Source organism: Macaca mulatta, chromosome 9 (genome assembly GCF_049350105.2).
Source record: "Macaca mulatta isolate MMU2019108-1 chromosome 9, T2T-MMU8v2.0, whole genome shotgun sequence".
In the NCBI taxonomy this organism is placed as follows: domain Eukaryota; kingdom Metazoa; phylum Chordata; class Mammalia; order Primates; family Cercopithecidae; genus Macaca; species Macaca mulatta.
The window spans coordinates 108299368-108312027 of record NC_133414.1 but is presented as its reverse complement, the minus strand read 5'-3'; the positions used below and the strand labels follow the sequence as shown (position 1 = coordinate 108312027).

At 42.0% G+C, this 12660-nt stretch overlaps 1 long non-coding RNA gene across 1 annotated transcript in view; it reads left to right on the top strand.

The window, feature by feature from the left end:
• The window catches only part of LOC107000242 (uncharacterized), a 41000-nt gene extending 29028 nt beyond the window's left edge, over nucleotides 1-11972 (top strand). Inside the window, exons 4-5 of the long non-coding RNA XR_013398195.1 lie at nucleotides 6504-7353; nucleotides 11140-11972. This is a non-coding gene — a long non-coding RNA (uncharacterized LOC107000242). The remainder of the gene's footprint in view (nucleotides 1-6503; nucleotides 7354-11139) is intronic.
• The last annotated feature ends 688 nt before the right edge of the window (nucleotides 11973-12660 follow it).

Below are 12660 nucleotides of genomic sequence, written 5' to 3'. Positions count from 1 at the left end.
AAATATCTTGTATCATCTATTCATTTCAAGGTGTAGATCTGGGACCTGTGCCATCCTCAAATGTGCGGGCAGGGTTTTGTTTTGGTTTGGTTTTTCACCGAGCACCAGCTTCCTCTGTTGCCTGAACAGCTGTGTTTGGTTCTTGGCAGCAAGTGTCTTCTGGAGCTTAGAACTGCCTTGCCAGGAACATGTGTAGAGTGTCTTGAATGAAAAATAAACCTTGGAAAATTTGTTTCTTGCCGTTAAGAAGCATTTGGTAGCTATACATGTTGGGTGCCTAACAAGAACAAGAAATTTTAGTTATAACAGGGGTTCACTTTCATCTACAAGGTAAGAAGTGATAGTTAGAACAATGGAATTGATGTACAACAGCAGCTTATTTGTGACTTCTAGTCTTTATTCCAAAATGTTTATTAAACTTAGCTGTATACAAAATTATGGGTGACAGCATGAATATCAGGCATGGAGGGGAGAAAATACAGGGATTTGCTTCAAGGACAAATTTGAATAGGAGAGTTGGGATTTTATTTGCAAAGAGTTAGGAGCTGTCGAAGGTGTTTAAGCAAACACTGAAGGTGACCAAAATGGTGCCCTAGGGAAATTAATCAGGCAATGATGAATGGGGTGAATTGGTGAGGGAGAAAGAAGGGAAGCAATCAGGAGACAATTATAATAAGATGTGACTTGGGGCCACTGGAGAGAATGAGAACAGAGCCTGGGCGAGATGATAGACCTTGTGCTGTGGATCAGTGGTTGGGGCCATGGCTCCTGGGTATCTGGGGGTAAAATCCTCTAGTCCTGCCAATATCCCATAACTTCCAAATCTTTATCTCTAGCCCATTTCTCTCTCTTGAGCACCAGACCCATTTACATTCCACTGAAAAATACTATTCAAAATTCCTAAAACAGAACTACTCATCATCACTCCCCAAACTGCTCCTTCACTTCTCTCACCACATCCTTTTAATTCTTGTTCTTGACTGATAATGTCTCTAAGGTAAGCAGTTAAACACATCTTTCTCTCCTGGGGCTTATGAACTGAGTGCGAAACAAGCATGGGTCTGTTGGCAGTGGGGTGCATGTGAATGTTTAGCAGCCAGCTTGCAAAGTTCCAGAACATTTGACCATGAGTTCTTGTGAGCTGGCATCAGCTGACTCCAGCACACCACTGTGACCAGAGTCACAAGATCAGCTTTATTACTGGTAAACTGGAGAATCTGACTTGATGCTTTAGCTCCAACCTTCCAGACATATATAACTGAATTGAGAAGTTTATGATACAATAATATTATCATATATACTGGTAATAACAGTCATCTCTAAAGATGTTAGGCTTTGTGAAGTGCTTTACCATTTATCCTCACATTCCTCAGAAGGCCCTGGAAGATGTTTAGCTTGCCCCCTTACACTCATCTGCTGGAGGAATTCAGAGGAGGGCGGGAAAAGGTGGCAGGAAGGGCACTCACAGGGGAGGGAGCCTGTCACGGGCCAGGAGGGCTGGAAGGATTTGAGCAGATGGGGGAAACGGAGAGAAGCCAGGTTTGGAGCAGACCTCACAGACCGCCCAGAGCCTGAGTTGGCACTGAGAAGTCATGGGAGCTTCTGAGCAGGACAGTGGCAGGCCTGAGGCAGGGTCACAGAGGGGCAGCCCTGCAGTGAATGTACCATGGTCCAGAACGGGACTCCTTGAAGGTGCAGAGAGCTGAAGCTGCTACTTCAGCTGGGTCACTATTGCAAATGGCCCGAAGAGAACCATGGAAGCCTCAACGGGTACCATTCATTCATTCAATGCATATTGACTACGTGCCTATTATGTGCCAGGCACTTCTAGGCATTAGTAATACAGAGTGAATAAAACAACCCCTGCTTCATGAGATTTACATACTTGTCTGTTACTGGAAGGAAACAGACAATAAATAAAATTATTCAAGAATCTCAAGCAGGCCAGATGGTGATAAATGCTGTAGAGAGAAATAAAGGGGACAGGGCATGCCAGGATCGGGTTGGGGTGGCAGTCTAAGATTATCCAATTAGGCTTCATTGAGGAGATGACATTTTAGCAAAGATCTGAAAGAAACCAATGATGGTAGTGATGGAAACAGGCATAAATGTGCCAGACCAAGGAGGCAGATCATAAAGAAATCATTTTAAAAGGAGAGAGGATGGGCACATCAAAATCTCAGAAATCACACTTAAAGAACTTATCCACCTAACCAAACACCACTTGTTCCCCAAAAACTACTGGAAAAAAAAAGTCTACCTTAAAAAAAAAATTGAGGCCAGGCTCATGCCTGTAATCCCAGCATTTTGGGAGGTTGAGGTAGGAGAATCATTTGAGACCAGGAGTTCAAGACCAACCTGGGCAACAAAGCAGGACCCTGTCTCTACAAAAATAAAAGTAAAAAATTAGTTGAGTGTGGTGGTGCAGGAGGATTTCTTGAACCCAGAAGGTTGAGGCTATAGTGAGCCATGACTGTGCCACTGCACTCCAGCCTGGGCAACAGAGCCAGATCTTATTTCATAAATAAATAAATAAAGAGAGAGACAGAGAGAATCTCACAATTATTTAGGCAGTGAATTGGAAAACAATAGTTTTGGGTTATAAAACCAAAATTGTAAAATACAATTAAACCAAACTTGAAATGTGTTTGACCTTTATGGTTTGAAAAGAGTCAGTTAAATATTTCAGTTATTGTTTACTGGATCTTACGGAGGGCATTTTATGCTATAGTAGTATTTGTAGTGTTTATAACACTAGGGGATTGAGACAGTCTTATCAGAGTGAAATGAATAGCAAATAGAGACTCATCATAACAATATGCTTCAGATTCCCCAGTTACTCCCAGTGCCTTAGTAATGTACCTTTTTTACCTCGTGCTATAAACATTTATCCTTGGCCCAGGCACGGTGGCTCATGCCTGCAATCCCAGCACTTTGGGAGGCCGAGGAAGGAGGATCAGTTGAGGTCAGGAGTTTGAGACCAGCCTAGGTCAAGATGATGAAACCCTGTCTCTACTAAAAATACAAAAATTAGCTGAGCATGGTGGCACACAACTGTAATCCCAGCTACTCACGAGGCTGAGGCAGGAGAATCACTTGAACCCAGAAGGTGGAGTTGCACTGAGCCGAGATCACACTGCTGTACTCCAGCCTGAGCAACAGAGCAAGACTCCATCTTGTAACTGGTTTCTCTGGATGGAAGAGGAATGGTGTTCACAGTCTCTAATTTGGGCCTGTCATCTATGTACAAAGACATGTGCCAAGTCCTCTAAGGCATACGAAGAAGGTTATACTCTAGAACAAAGAATAAAAAACAAAACGACAACAACAAAAAAAACCACATTTATCCTCAAGGTCACAGATCCCCCACTGTAGTGGATGCTGTGGTGAGCTGCCCAGAGCCCCCTTCAGGAGGGAGGCACCATTCCTTCTGCCACTGACAATGGCAGAGCTGATGGCTTAGTGTTAGGAGGTGATAGCTCACTGACAAAAAGAGACACCTGCCTAAGGACAGGCCCCTCCACTTAATGGTTAATGATCGGGGGAAGATTACAAAGGCCAGGTCATCTCGTTTCAAGGGGTGACAACTCCGAAAGACCAGCCTAACTCTAGAGCATCTTATTAGATTGGCTGAGATCTGTACTGTAACTAAATTGTGGTTCAACTCTTTCTCTGCTCAATCTACTCCTTCATGCCCCCATAGATGATGATCCCAAGGGCATCTCCAATAGACTTCTGCACACAAATTCCCATCTCAGGTCCAGTTTCCTGGGAACTCACCCTAAGAACACATTGTTGATACTTACCCTATTTTAGCTGCCTTCTGCCCCTGACCACCTTCCTTTATATACACAAGTATGGCTTGTCTTCCCATTTAGAGTGTAACCTTCTTTGTATGCCTTAGAGGGCTTAGCACATGTCTTTGTCCATAGATGACAGGCCCAAATCATAGGCTGTGAACAGCATTCCTCTTCCATCCAGAGAGACCAGTGACAATTCTGTCAATGACACACCCTTAATGCATAGAAGGGGAGAGCTCAGGCCCACAAGTATTTGTGCCAAACCATTTATCGAAAGCTGGTTTTGCTGGGGATGCAGCCAAAACCCTCTCTTATTCTTTGCCAGGAAGTGAAAGTCTTTCATCACCACCTGGGAGGAAAAAGGGGTTCAACGGCCCAGCAGAAACAATGTCACATTGTGAATTTGGTACCAAACTCAGCTCTCAATGCAACGAATTTGAGACATTTATTTTAAACATGTGTTTTTCAGTCAGAATAATTTGATGGGGGTAGGGGGAAGTGGGGACTCACTTTCAACATAGTAATCTTTTTTATAAAGGTCTGTGAGTAATTGTTTACCTTTTAAAAATAACAGAAAATCTCATATTCAATATTTTTAAGTTGTGGGGTAATAGTTTATAATTAGGTGCTAAATGGTGTGATTATATTTAACCAAAATGTTTTAACTTGGTGAAAAAGAGCCTAGCTCCTTTCCAAAGCTTTCTGAGAGAGCAGGTTACTTAGTCTCAGAGGAAGTAAACCTATGTACTACTAGTAAATCTCAGCTCTATTAGAAAGGGCAGAAGAGTGTCCAACAGAAAAAACATCTACTGGAGGAAGAGGTTTGCCTCAGACAACTTAGGAAGGGGGGCATAGGGAGAGAAGGGGAAGAGTGCCAGGAAAAGCCAAGAGGAGGCTGGCAGCTCTTACAGGAAAACTAGGTAAATTCCACACATTAGAGCCTCCCAGATCACCAGGGTGTCTTAGTCACTTCGGGATGCTATAACAAAATTACCATAGAAACGTATTTCTCTCCATTGTAAAGTCTGGGAAATCCAATATCAAGGTGTCAGCTGATAAGTTTCCTGGTGAGGGCTCTCGCTCTGGTTTGCAGATGGCCACCTTCTTGCTGTATCCTCACATGGTGGAGAAAGAGATCATCTCTCTTGTGTTTCTTCCTTTCAGGGCACTAATCCCGTTCAGGAGGGGTCCACACCCATGTCCTAATTACTCCCAAAGGCATAACTACAAATACTCCTAATCTCACATGGGGGATTATGGCAACAACATGTGAATTTGTGGATGAAACAAACATTCAGTCCAGAGCAATGGATACAAAGCAAAAATAAACAAAAAACCAGTTTGCCTGTTACATGAATACACTGTTACATACATGTTTGTTCTCTACATAGAACTTTGGTTCACAACCCTGGCTACACAATAAACTACCTGAGTTTTTAAAATATCAGTAACCAGGCTCCACTGCACACTAATAGAATCTGAATCCCAAAGGGTGGGGGTGGGGGTGGGGGAGAGTATCCATGTTTTTTACAAACTCCATAGTTATCCTCCTGTGCCACCAACCTTGAAAAACCACTGGTTTATAATATTTGTTGAGTATGGCTGAGATGGATAACTCCACTTGTCCTCCTTCACGTAAAGCTAAAAAGATAGAGAGGCATAGACTCTTTCCCTACTCTCTACTGATATTTGGGTTTGTTAAATGAAATAACTACTTTTAATTGGTGGGGCATTTTCCTCTATAGTCTAGACAACTCAAACTTGTACCACTAAGCCCTTGCCAGGTGGCAGAAAGCAGGGCATTGGAAGGTATTGCCTTCCCATTGAGTACCAGCTCCACTTCACCAGCCAACCTACAAGACAGTGTTCCACAATGCCACAAGGACAAATAGCCACATGCTTCTCCCATATCCCGGGTACCATCTTGAAGGGAGGAGAAAGAACTTTGAAAGATACTACATTTCCTGGAATTATCCAAGCAGAGAAAACTGAGTTACCTGATGGGACAGTTAAAATTATTGAATTGGACTGAAATGGCAAGATGGAACTAAGCTTTAGTTCTTTTCCCACATCCCAGCAGGAAGAAAGAAAATCAGCTCTTCTATAGACAAAATAACAAAGCTCACATTTTCTCTGTACACATAAGGAAAGGTAAGGGATTTTGGACCCTGAAACACGAGCTTATGAATATACACATGCATACATCCATTTGCCTGTGCATATGTGGATATGCACATCCACCCACTGTAGACCAAGGCAGAGAAAACTAGCACTTAGGGAGTGCAGCCAACAGTGGGCCGCACCTGGCATGTTCTGGGATTCTGGTGGCAGAGAAGGAATGCCGGCTTCTTGGGAGCAAATCCTGACATACATGTGTGGGAAATGTTGCAAAATGAAACTCGTTGGGCGCTGTTGACAAGACAATTTTTCTGGGAACAAGTGCAGCCATTCAGTGAGCTGGCCAGACACAGCAGTGTTCATTTCAGATGTTTCTATTGTCCCGGACATGGGAGTTCTACTTGTCACCATTTGGTGTCAGCATTTTCTATCCTAAAAGTCCTCTGGGTTCTAAAGCAAAGGCCCTGTTGGAGAAAGTCTGGAGTATTTTATTGTGAATAAATAACTTTATTTCAGAAGACTTTAATATTCCTTTTAGCCTTCACTGATTTCTTTTTTGCTTTGTAATTGTTTTTCTTTTTGCAGAAAGAAGGCAGCATTCTCTTCATCTGCAAAGGCGAACATCAGAATTACACCTTTCATTCATTGACCAACAAATCTTGAGGACCAGTATCTTGTAACGCAGGTCCCTCCTCCTACAGAGCTTTTCGGATTCTAGAGGGCAGCATGCACAGGGCAGAGGCAGCTGTTGGAGGCAGCAGTTCTGTAGAAAGAAAGGCTAACCCTGGCTTTGAGCCTGGTTTTACCACTTAGCAGCTATGTGGCTGTGGGCAATAAACTTAACCTCTCTGAGCTGCAGCCTCTTCACACATAAAACATACATAATAAACACTTTTCTTCCAATTTTAGCATGAAAATTAAAGATGTTGAGGGATGCATAGGCAGAGCGCAGAGGATGTTTAGGGCAGTGAAGCTATTCTGTATGACACTTATAATGGTCATTATATGTTTACCCAAACAGGTAGAGTATACAACACCAAAAGCGAACCCTCCTGCGTAAACTACGGACTTTGGGTGACAATGATGTATCAGTGTAGGTTCATCGATTGTAACAAATGTACCACTCTGGTGGGGGTGTTGAGAATAGAGGATGCTATGCATTTGTGAGGGCACAAGGTGTATGAGATATCTCTTTACCTCTGCTAAATTTTGCTGTGAACCTAAAACTGCTCTAAAAAATAAATCTGTTTTAAAAAATTGAAGGTGTTGGCCGGGCGCGGTGGCTCAAGCCTGTAATCCCAGCACTTTCGGAGGCTGAGGCGGGTGGATCACGAGGTCAGGAGATCGAGACTATCCTGGCTAACATGGTGAAACCCCGTCTCTACTAAAAATACAAAAAACTAGCCGGGCGTGGTGGCGGGCGCCTGTAGTCTCAGCTACTTGGGAGGCTGAGGCGGGAGAATGGCGTGAACCCGGGAGGCGGAGCTTGCAGTGAGCCGAGATCACGCCACTGCACTCCAGCCTGGGAGACACAGCGAGACTCCGTCTCAAAAAAAAAAAAAAAAAAAAATTGAAGGTGTTACAATGGTATGTTTCTTGCAGAACTATTCACAATAGGAAAGATATGAAATCAACCTAAGTGTTCATCAATGGATGATTGGATAAAGAAAATGTGATATATATAATATATACAATGGAATACTACTCAGCCCTGAAAAAAAAGAATGAAATTATGTCTCCTGCAGCAACATGGATGGAACTGGAAGCCATTATCTTAAATGAATAACTTAGAAACAGAAAGTCAGATACTGCATGTTCTCACTTATATGTGGGAGCTGAATCATGTGTACACATGGACCTAAAGAATGGAATAATAGACACTGGAGACTAGGAGGGGTGTGGGACAGAGGGGGAGATATTATAAAATTACTGAATGAGTACAATGTGTACTATTCAGGTAAGGGCTACACTAAAAGCTTGGACTTTTTATAACTATGCATTAGACCCATGTAACAAAACAACACTTATACCCCCTAAGTCTATAAAAAATTTAAATATTAAAAATGGAAAATGTTACTTGCATTCATAGGTACAAATTAAATAGCTGTTTAATGTGTAGGTAGGGGCTGCTCTGGTTGTGTAGTCTTCCACCTCTGGGCTGTGCCAATAGCATGGGGTTTGGAGTCAAATCCAAGTTCCATCATTTACACTTAATGGCACTTTGATGACAGATAATTTGCCTAAATCCTCTATATGTGCATTTAAATTTGTATAGCTATTGCCAATCTGCAAATTGTTCTCCATTGACAATATACCAGTTTGCACTCAGATTACACACCGGAGAGGTGATGGGCCCATTGTCTTATGTTCATCACACACGGTGTACTGTCAAACTTTGGGATGTTTGCAAATACGAAATGTAGAAGAAGCTATCCCAATGGAGTTTTCATTTGCTTTTTCTTCAATATGAGTGAGGTTGTGCATCTTTTTGTCTATTTAAGGGCTATGTGTATTTCTATAAATCATCCTTTCTGTCTTTTGCATATTTTTTATTGGGTGTATGGTGTTTCCTTATTGATTTGTGTGATTTGCTTATATATGACAAAATTAGTCTTCTTCCTGCGTATAAGTTTCAAATACTTCCCCCAGTTTGATTTCTGACTTCTGACTTGGTTAATGGTGGTGGCTTTTAAACGTGCAGATTTTTTAAGTGTAGTCAAATATATCAATCTTACTCTTTATGGCTTCTTTGTTTGTGTCATACTTAGCCCTTTCCCACTCAGAGATTCTAAACCCTAGGCAGCAGCGGGTGGGATGGGGTGGAGTGGGATGGTGAGGGGTGGGAATAATGTTCTCTTCTAGGTTTTTTAGGGATTTATTTTCACATTTGAATCTTTAATCCACTGAAATTTATTTTTGTGTATCAAGTGAGGTATTGGATCCAAGTTTCTCTTCCCCCAAGTAGCTTCCTACTTGTCCTAGATTCTTTTATTAAATAATCCATATTTTCTCCACTTATTTAAAACCAAGTTCACTTTTGAAAGAATACACAAAGGCCCATGACTTCTAAATTTGGCAGCAGGAGGATGTCTAAGCTGCAGAATGTTAGACGAGGCTCTTAGCTCTTTCTGAATTGTATTTCTTGCTATTTGGAAAAAGAAGAAATAAAAGTGCATTGATCTGAAAATTTAATTCAACAAATAGCTGTGTGGGAGAGTGGAAAGAACACAGGCTCTTAAGTTAGAAAACCTGACTTCACTTCTCATATTGACTAATTGCAGGGAAGTTATGCAACTGCTGTGTGCCTCAGCTTTTGCCTTTGTAAAAATGGACCTAATAATGGCATCTATGCCATAATATGCTGTGCAGTTAAAGTGCATTAGTGCTTTATAAACTATACAGGACTACAGGCACATGAGTTGTTATTTGAATTTTTACAAGGTGGTACACCATTGCCAGTTAACTCATACAACACAATTCTAGATTTGTGAATGTTTCACCATTCTTGAAATCCTTTCACCTTCTTTGAAGATGGTTAGCTTATTTCTCCTTGCTGGAGAATATTCTGGATTTGCTATTTTTAGTTTGGTTAAATGTGTTTTCTGACAGCATCTGAGTGGCAGTGAGGGGTTGGTAGGAAAGAAAGAGGTGACTGGGAAGTTAGAATCATCCACTGGGTTGCCAGGGAGAGGGAGCTGAGGCCGCACTTGGAATAATGATCTGGAAGGAGGTAGAAAACGGGAAACCACAGGGAGAATGAATGAGCTTATTTAGAATCTTGTATATATAATGATTACCTAGTTAAACTTTTGTTTTATGATTTACTTTATTGCAAAGTTTTGTGGACTGTACAGAACAATGGTGAGAGTCAGTTAATGCAGTGATCGAATCACAATCCCTCCTCTTATTAATAGTTATTTAACCTCTCCAAAGACTTTTTCTCATCTGTGCCCAAGGCATTATAAAGATTGAATGAGACAACATTCATTTCTCATGCTCATGTGACTCTAGATAGGAGGTTGGAGTGGGCAATTGAGAACAAAGTGTAAATTCATGATGGTGACTTGTGTTTGCCCTTGGGAGATGCAGTAGAAACCATCTGCAATCAAGAGGTGCAACTGGAATCTGGACACTCGCTCTTCTCCATCCCATAGACAAATGCTCCAGCCCACTTTGAAGGCAACAGAAGCCTGGGAGGAAGAAGATGCCTCTAATACCCTGTCAAGTTTGCAACAAAGGACATGGGATAATGACTCCATTATCACAGGGGAAGGAAAAGTGTCCAGATAACAAGGGGTGGGGACAATGAGTAGGGGCTAAAGGGGGAGGGGGCATCCATGGGACCAGCAGAAGGTCCAGAAGAAAGTGAAAACAGATATGGGTCACTAATTGAAGAAAAATGTGACTGTGATTTAATTTGTTGGAACCAGAAAAACCTGCTCTTCAGAATTCTTTTCTGCAAGCCTGGCCTTATCAATCCGTCAGTCAGGTCATCAGTCGATCACATGGTGGCTGCTGTCAATCATGTTTCCCAGCACTGGAACCCTCCACACACAGTATTACAAATGCTCACAGCCCTGCGGGAAAGGTGGCTCTAAAATTCCTTTTCTGTTCAGCACATTTTGTGTATGCTTGTTAAGTTTTAAAAATTTGTAAACAAGTTACCCAAAACACCCCACTCATCAGTTGGCCCAGGTGCTGTAACGAATTACAACAATATTTTCTCTCTGTCAGTGATGGTTAGTGAATTCTCAGGAAGTATACTGGAAACCAGCACAGGATACTTTGGCCTTTTTGGTGGGGGTCACGCGATTTAATTTTCACGGTGAATTTTGATTAATTCTATACTAGTCTAGAGAATTGTCTGTGTGTCCGTGTGTGTGTGCTCTCATGAATGAAAACCCACCCGCAGAGCTCACTCCATGGACCTGGACCTGTGCAGTCACACGGGACCCTACATTCAGAAGACTCTCACCTTGTCTCACAAGTCGAAGAAGGGGACTCTCGTCTTCATTTTGCACTGGATCTCACAACATATGTAGCCGGTCCTGCTCTCCATGAAATATTGGACGTTGTTCAAAAGCACAAGCAAGTTTTTATGTTTTAATTAATTTAATTAATTAATTAATTTAGAGATGAAGTTTCACTGTGGAGTGAAGTGGCCTGATCTCGGCTCACTGCAACCTCTGCCTCCCAGGTTCGAGTGATTCTCCTGCCTCAGCCTCCCGAGTAGCTGGGATTGATTATAGGTGCCTGCCACCAGGCGCAGCTTATTTTTTGTATTTTTAGTAAAGATGGGGTTTCATCATGTTGGCCAGGCTGGTCTTGAACTCCTAACCTCAGGTGATCCACCCACCTCAGCCTCCCAAAGTGCTAGGATTACAGGCGTGAGCCACCATGCCTGGCCACAAGCAAGTTTTTAAAAGTTTGATAGTTATCAGTATGATTAAAATACCTACGATTCCAGGATATAGAAAAATCATATACCAATGCATACAGGGCAAAATGCTTCATCATGCCAGTATACACAAAGGTCAAGAATCTCCAAAGAACAGCAGTAAAGAAGTGGTTTTGTTTTGAAAGGAAAAAAAACTATAGTTAATTTTTTCTTGGTTTGGGAGTACTAATCCTCACTATATCATATGCTGTTGTTAGAGGAAGTGAGAGAGAAATGAAAAGACTGAGAACAGAAGATCAGTCAAGGGTGTAGAAAAGAGATAGAGAGGAATCAAGGAGTGGGAGACTGAAATGAATCAAGCACTAAGCCCTGTCGTCTTCTTTCGATGCAAAAAGGCAATTTGCATGGTCACTCCTTCTGATGGGGTCACCCTGATACTGATTTATCAGGGACACAGTTCACGTACTATCTTCACTGCGTGCTTTTAAAATTTTTGTTCATCTGGGCTTGCTTTGAAAGGACTAGAAACCTCTTCGTGGAGATATATTTGAGTTGCTGGACTCAAAGTAAAACCAAGCTGTGCAAGAGGCTTTGATCTCTGAACTTTCTCTATGCTTGGAGGCTTGCCTTAATCTGTAATAATAAAGTTTTAAAAATAAGTTAACCTCTTTTCTTATATTGTGCAAATATATCTTTCAGTGTCGCTTTTCTTTTGTGGCCCCTGCCGTTTCTTTCACCTTTCCTTTTAAACAGATACATGTTCACTAAAAAAACGACTCTGTTGCTTTAAGAAGAAAAAAGTTAGACTCGGTCAGTCTGAAAATGCAACACCTGGCGCCCATATTTAGAAATGTTAAAACACACACACACACACATACACACACACATTAGCCTTTGGTACTGAACTGTGCAAAACATTACAGGAAGCTCATTGCTTAAGGGCAGTTGAGTTTAATCATTTATTTGTAAGTCAGTTGTTCGGTTGTTTGGTACTTAAAAGCACTTTTTCCCATAGAAGCAAAGCTATAAATGGTGCTTTGGTCCCCAGGCTCAAAAGACTGTTGGAGAAACGTCTGCCCTGGCGATGAAAATAGAAAATGATTCTGTGCTGATACAGTCATTGAGCCAAAAAGAAAAGCTAACAAAGCAAGGAATGGTTGGCCTTGAATGCTTATGCTCAAAGAGGAATGGATTTCACCTGATGTCGTGGTGGAGGCAGCTGGAGATTTCCAAGGTGCCTGTGGGTCTTTCCAATGGCCCAGGCTCTTTGTGTGTTCAATTTAAAGCCCGAGTGTGTTCTTCATCCTCCACGCCAGGCTGCATCCAGCGGTGCTTTTGTGTGAC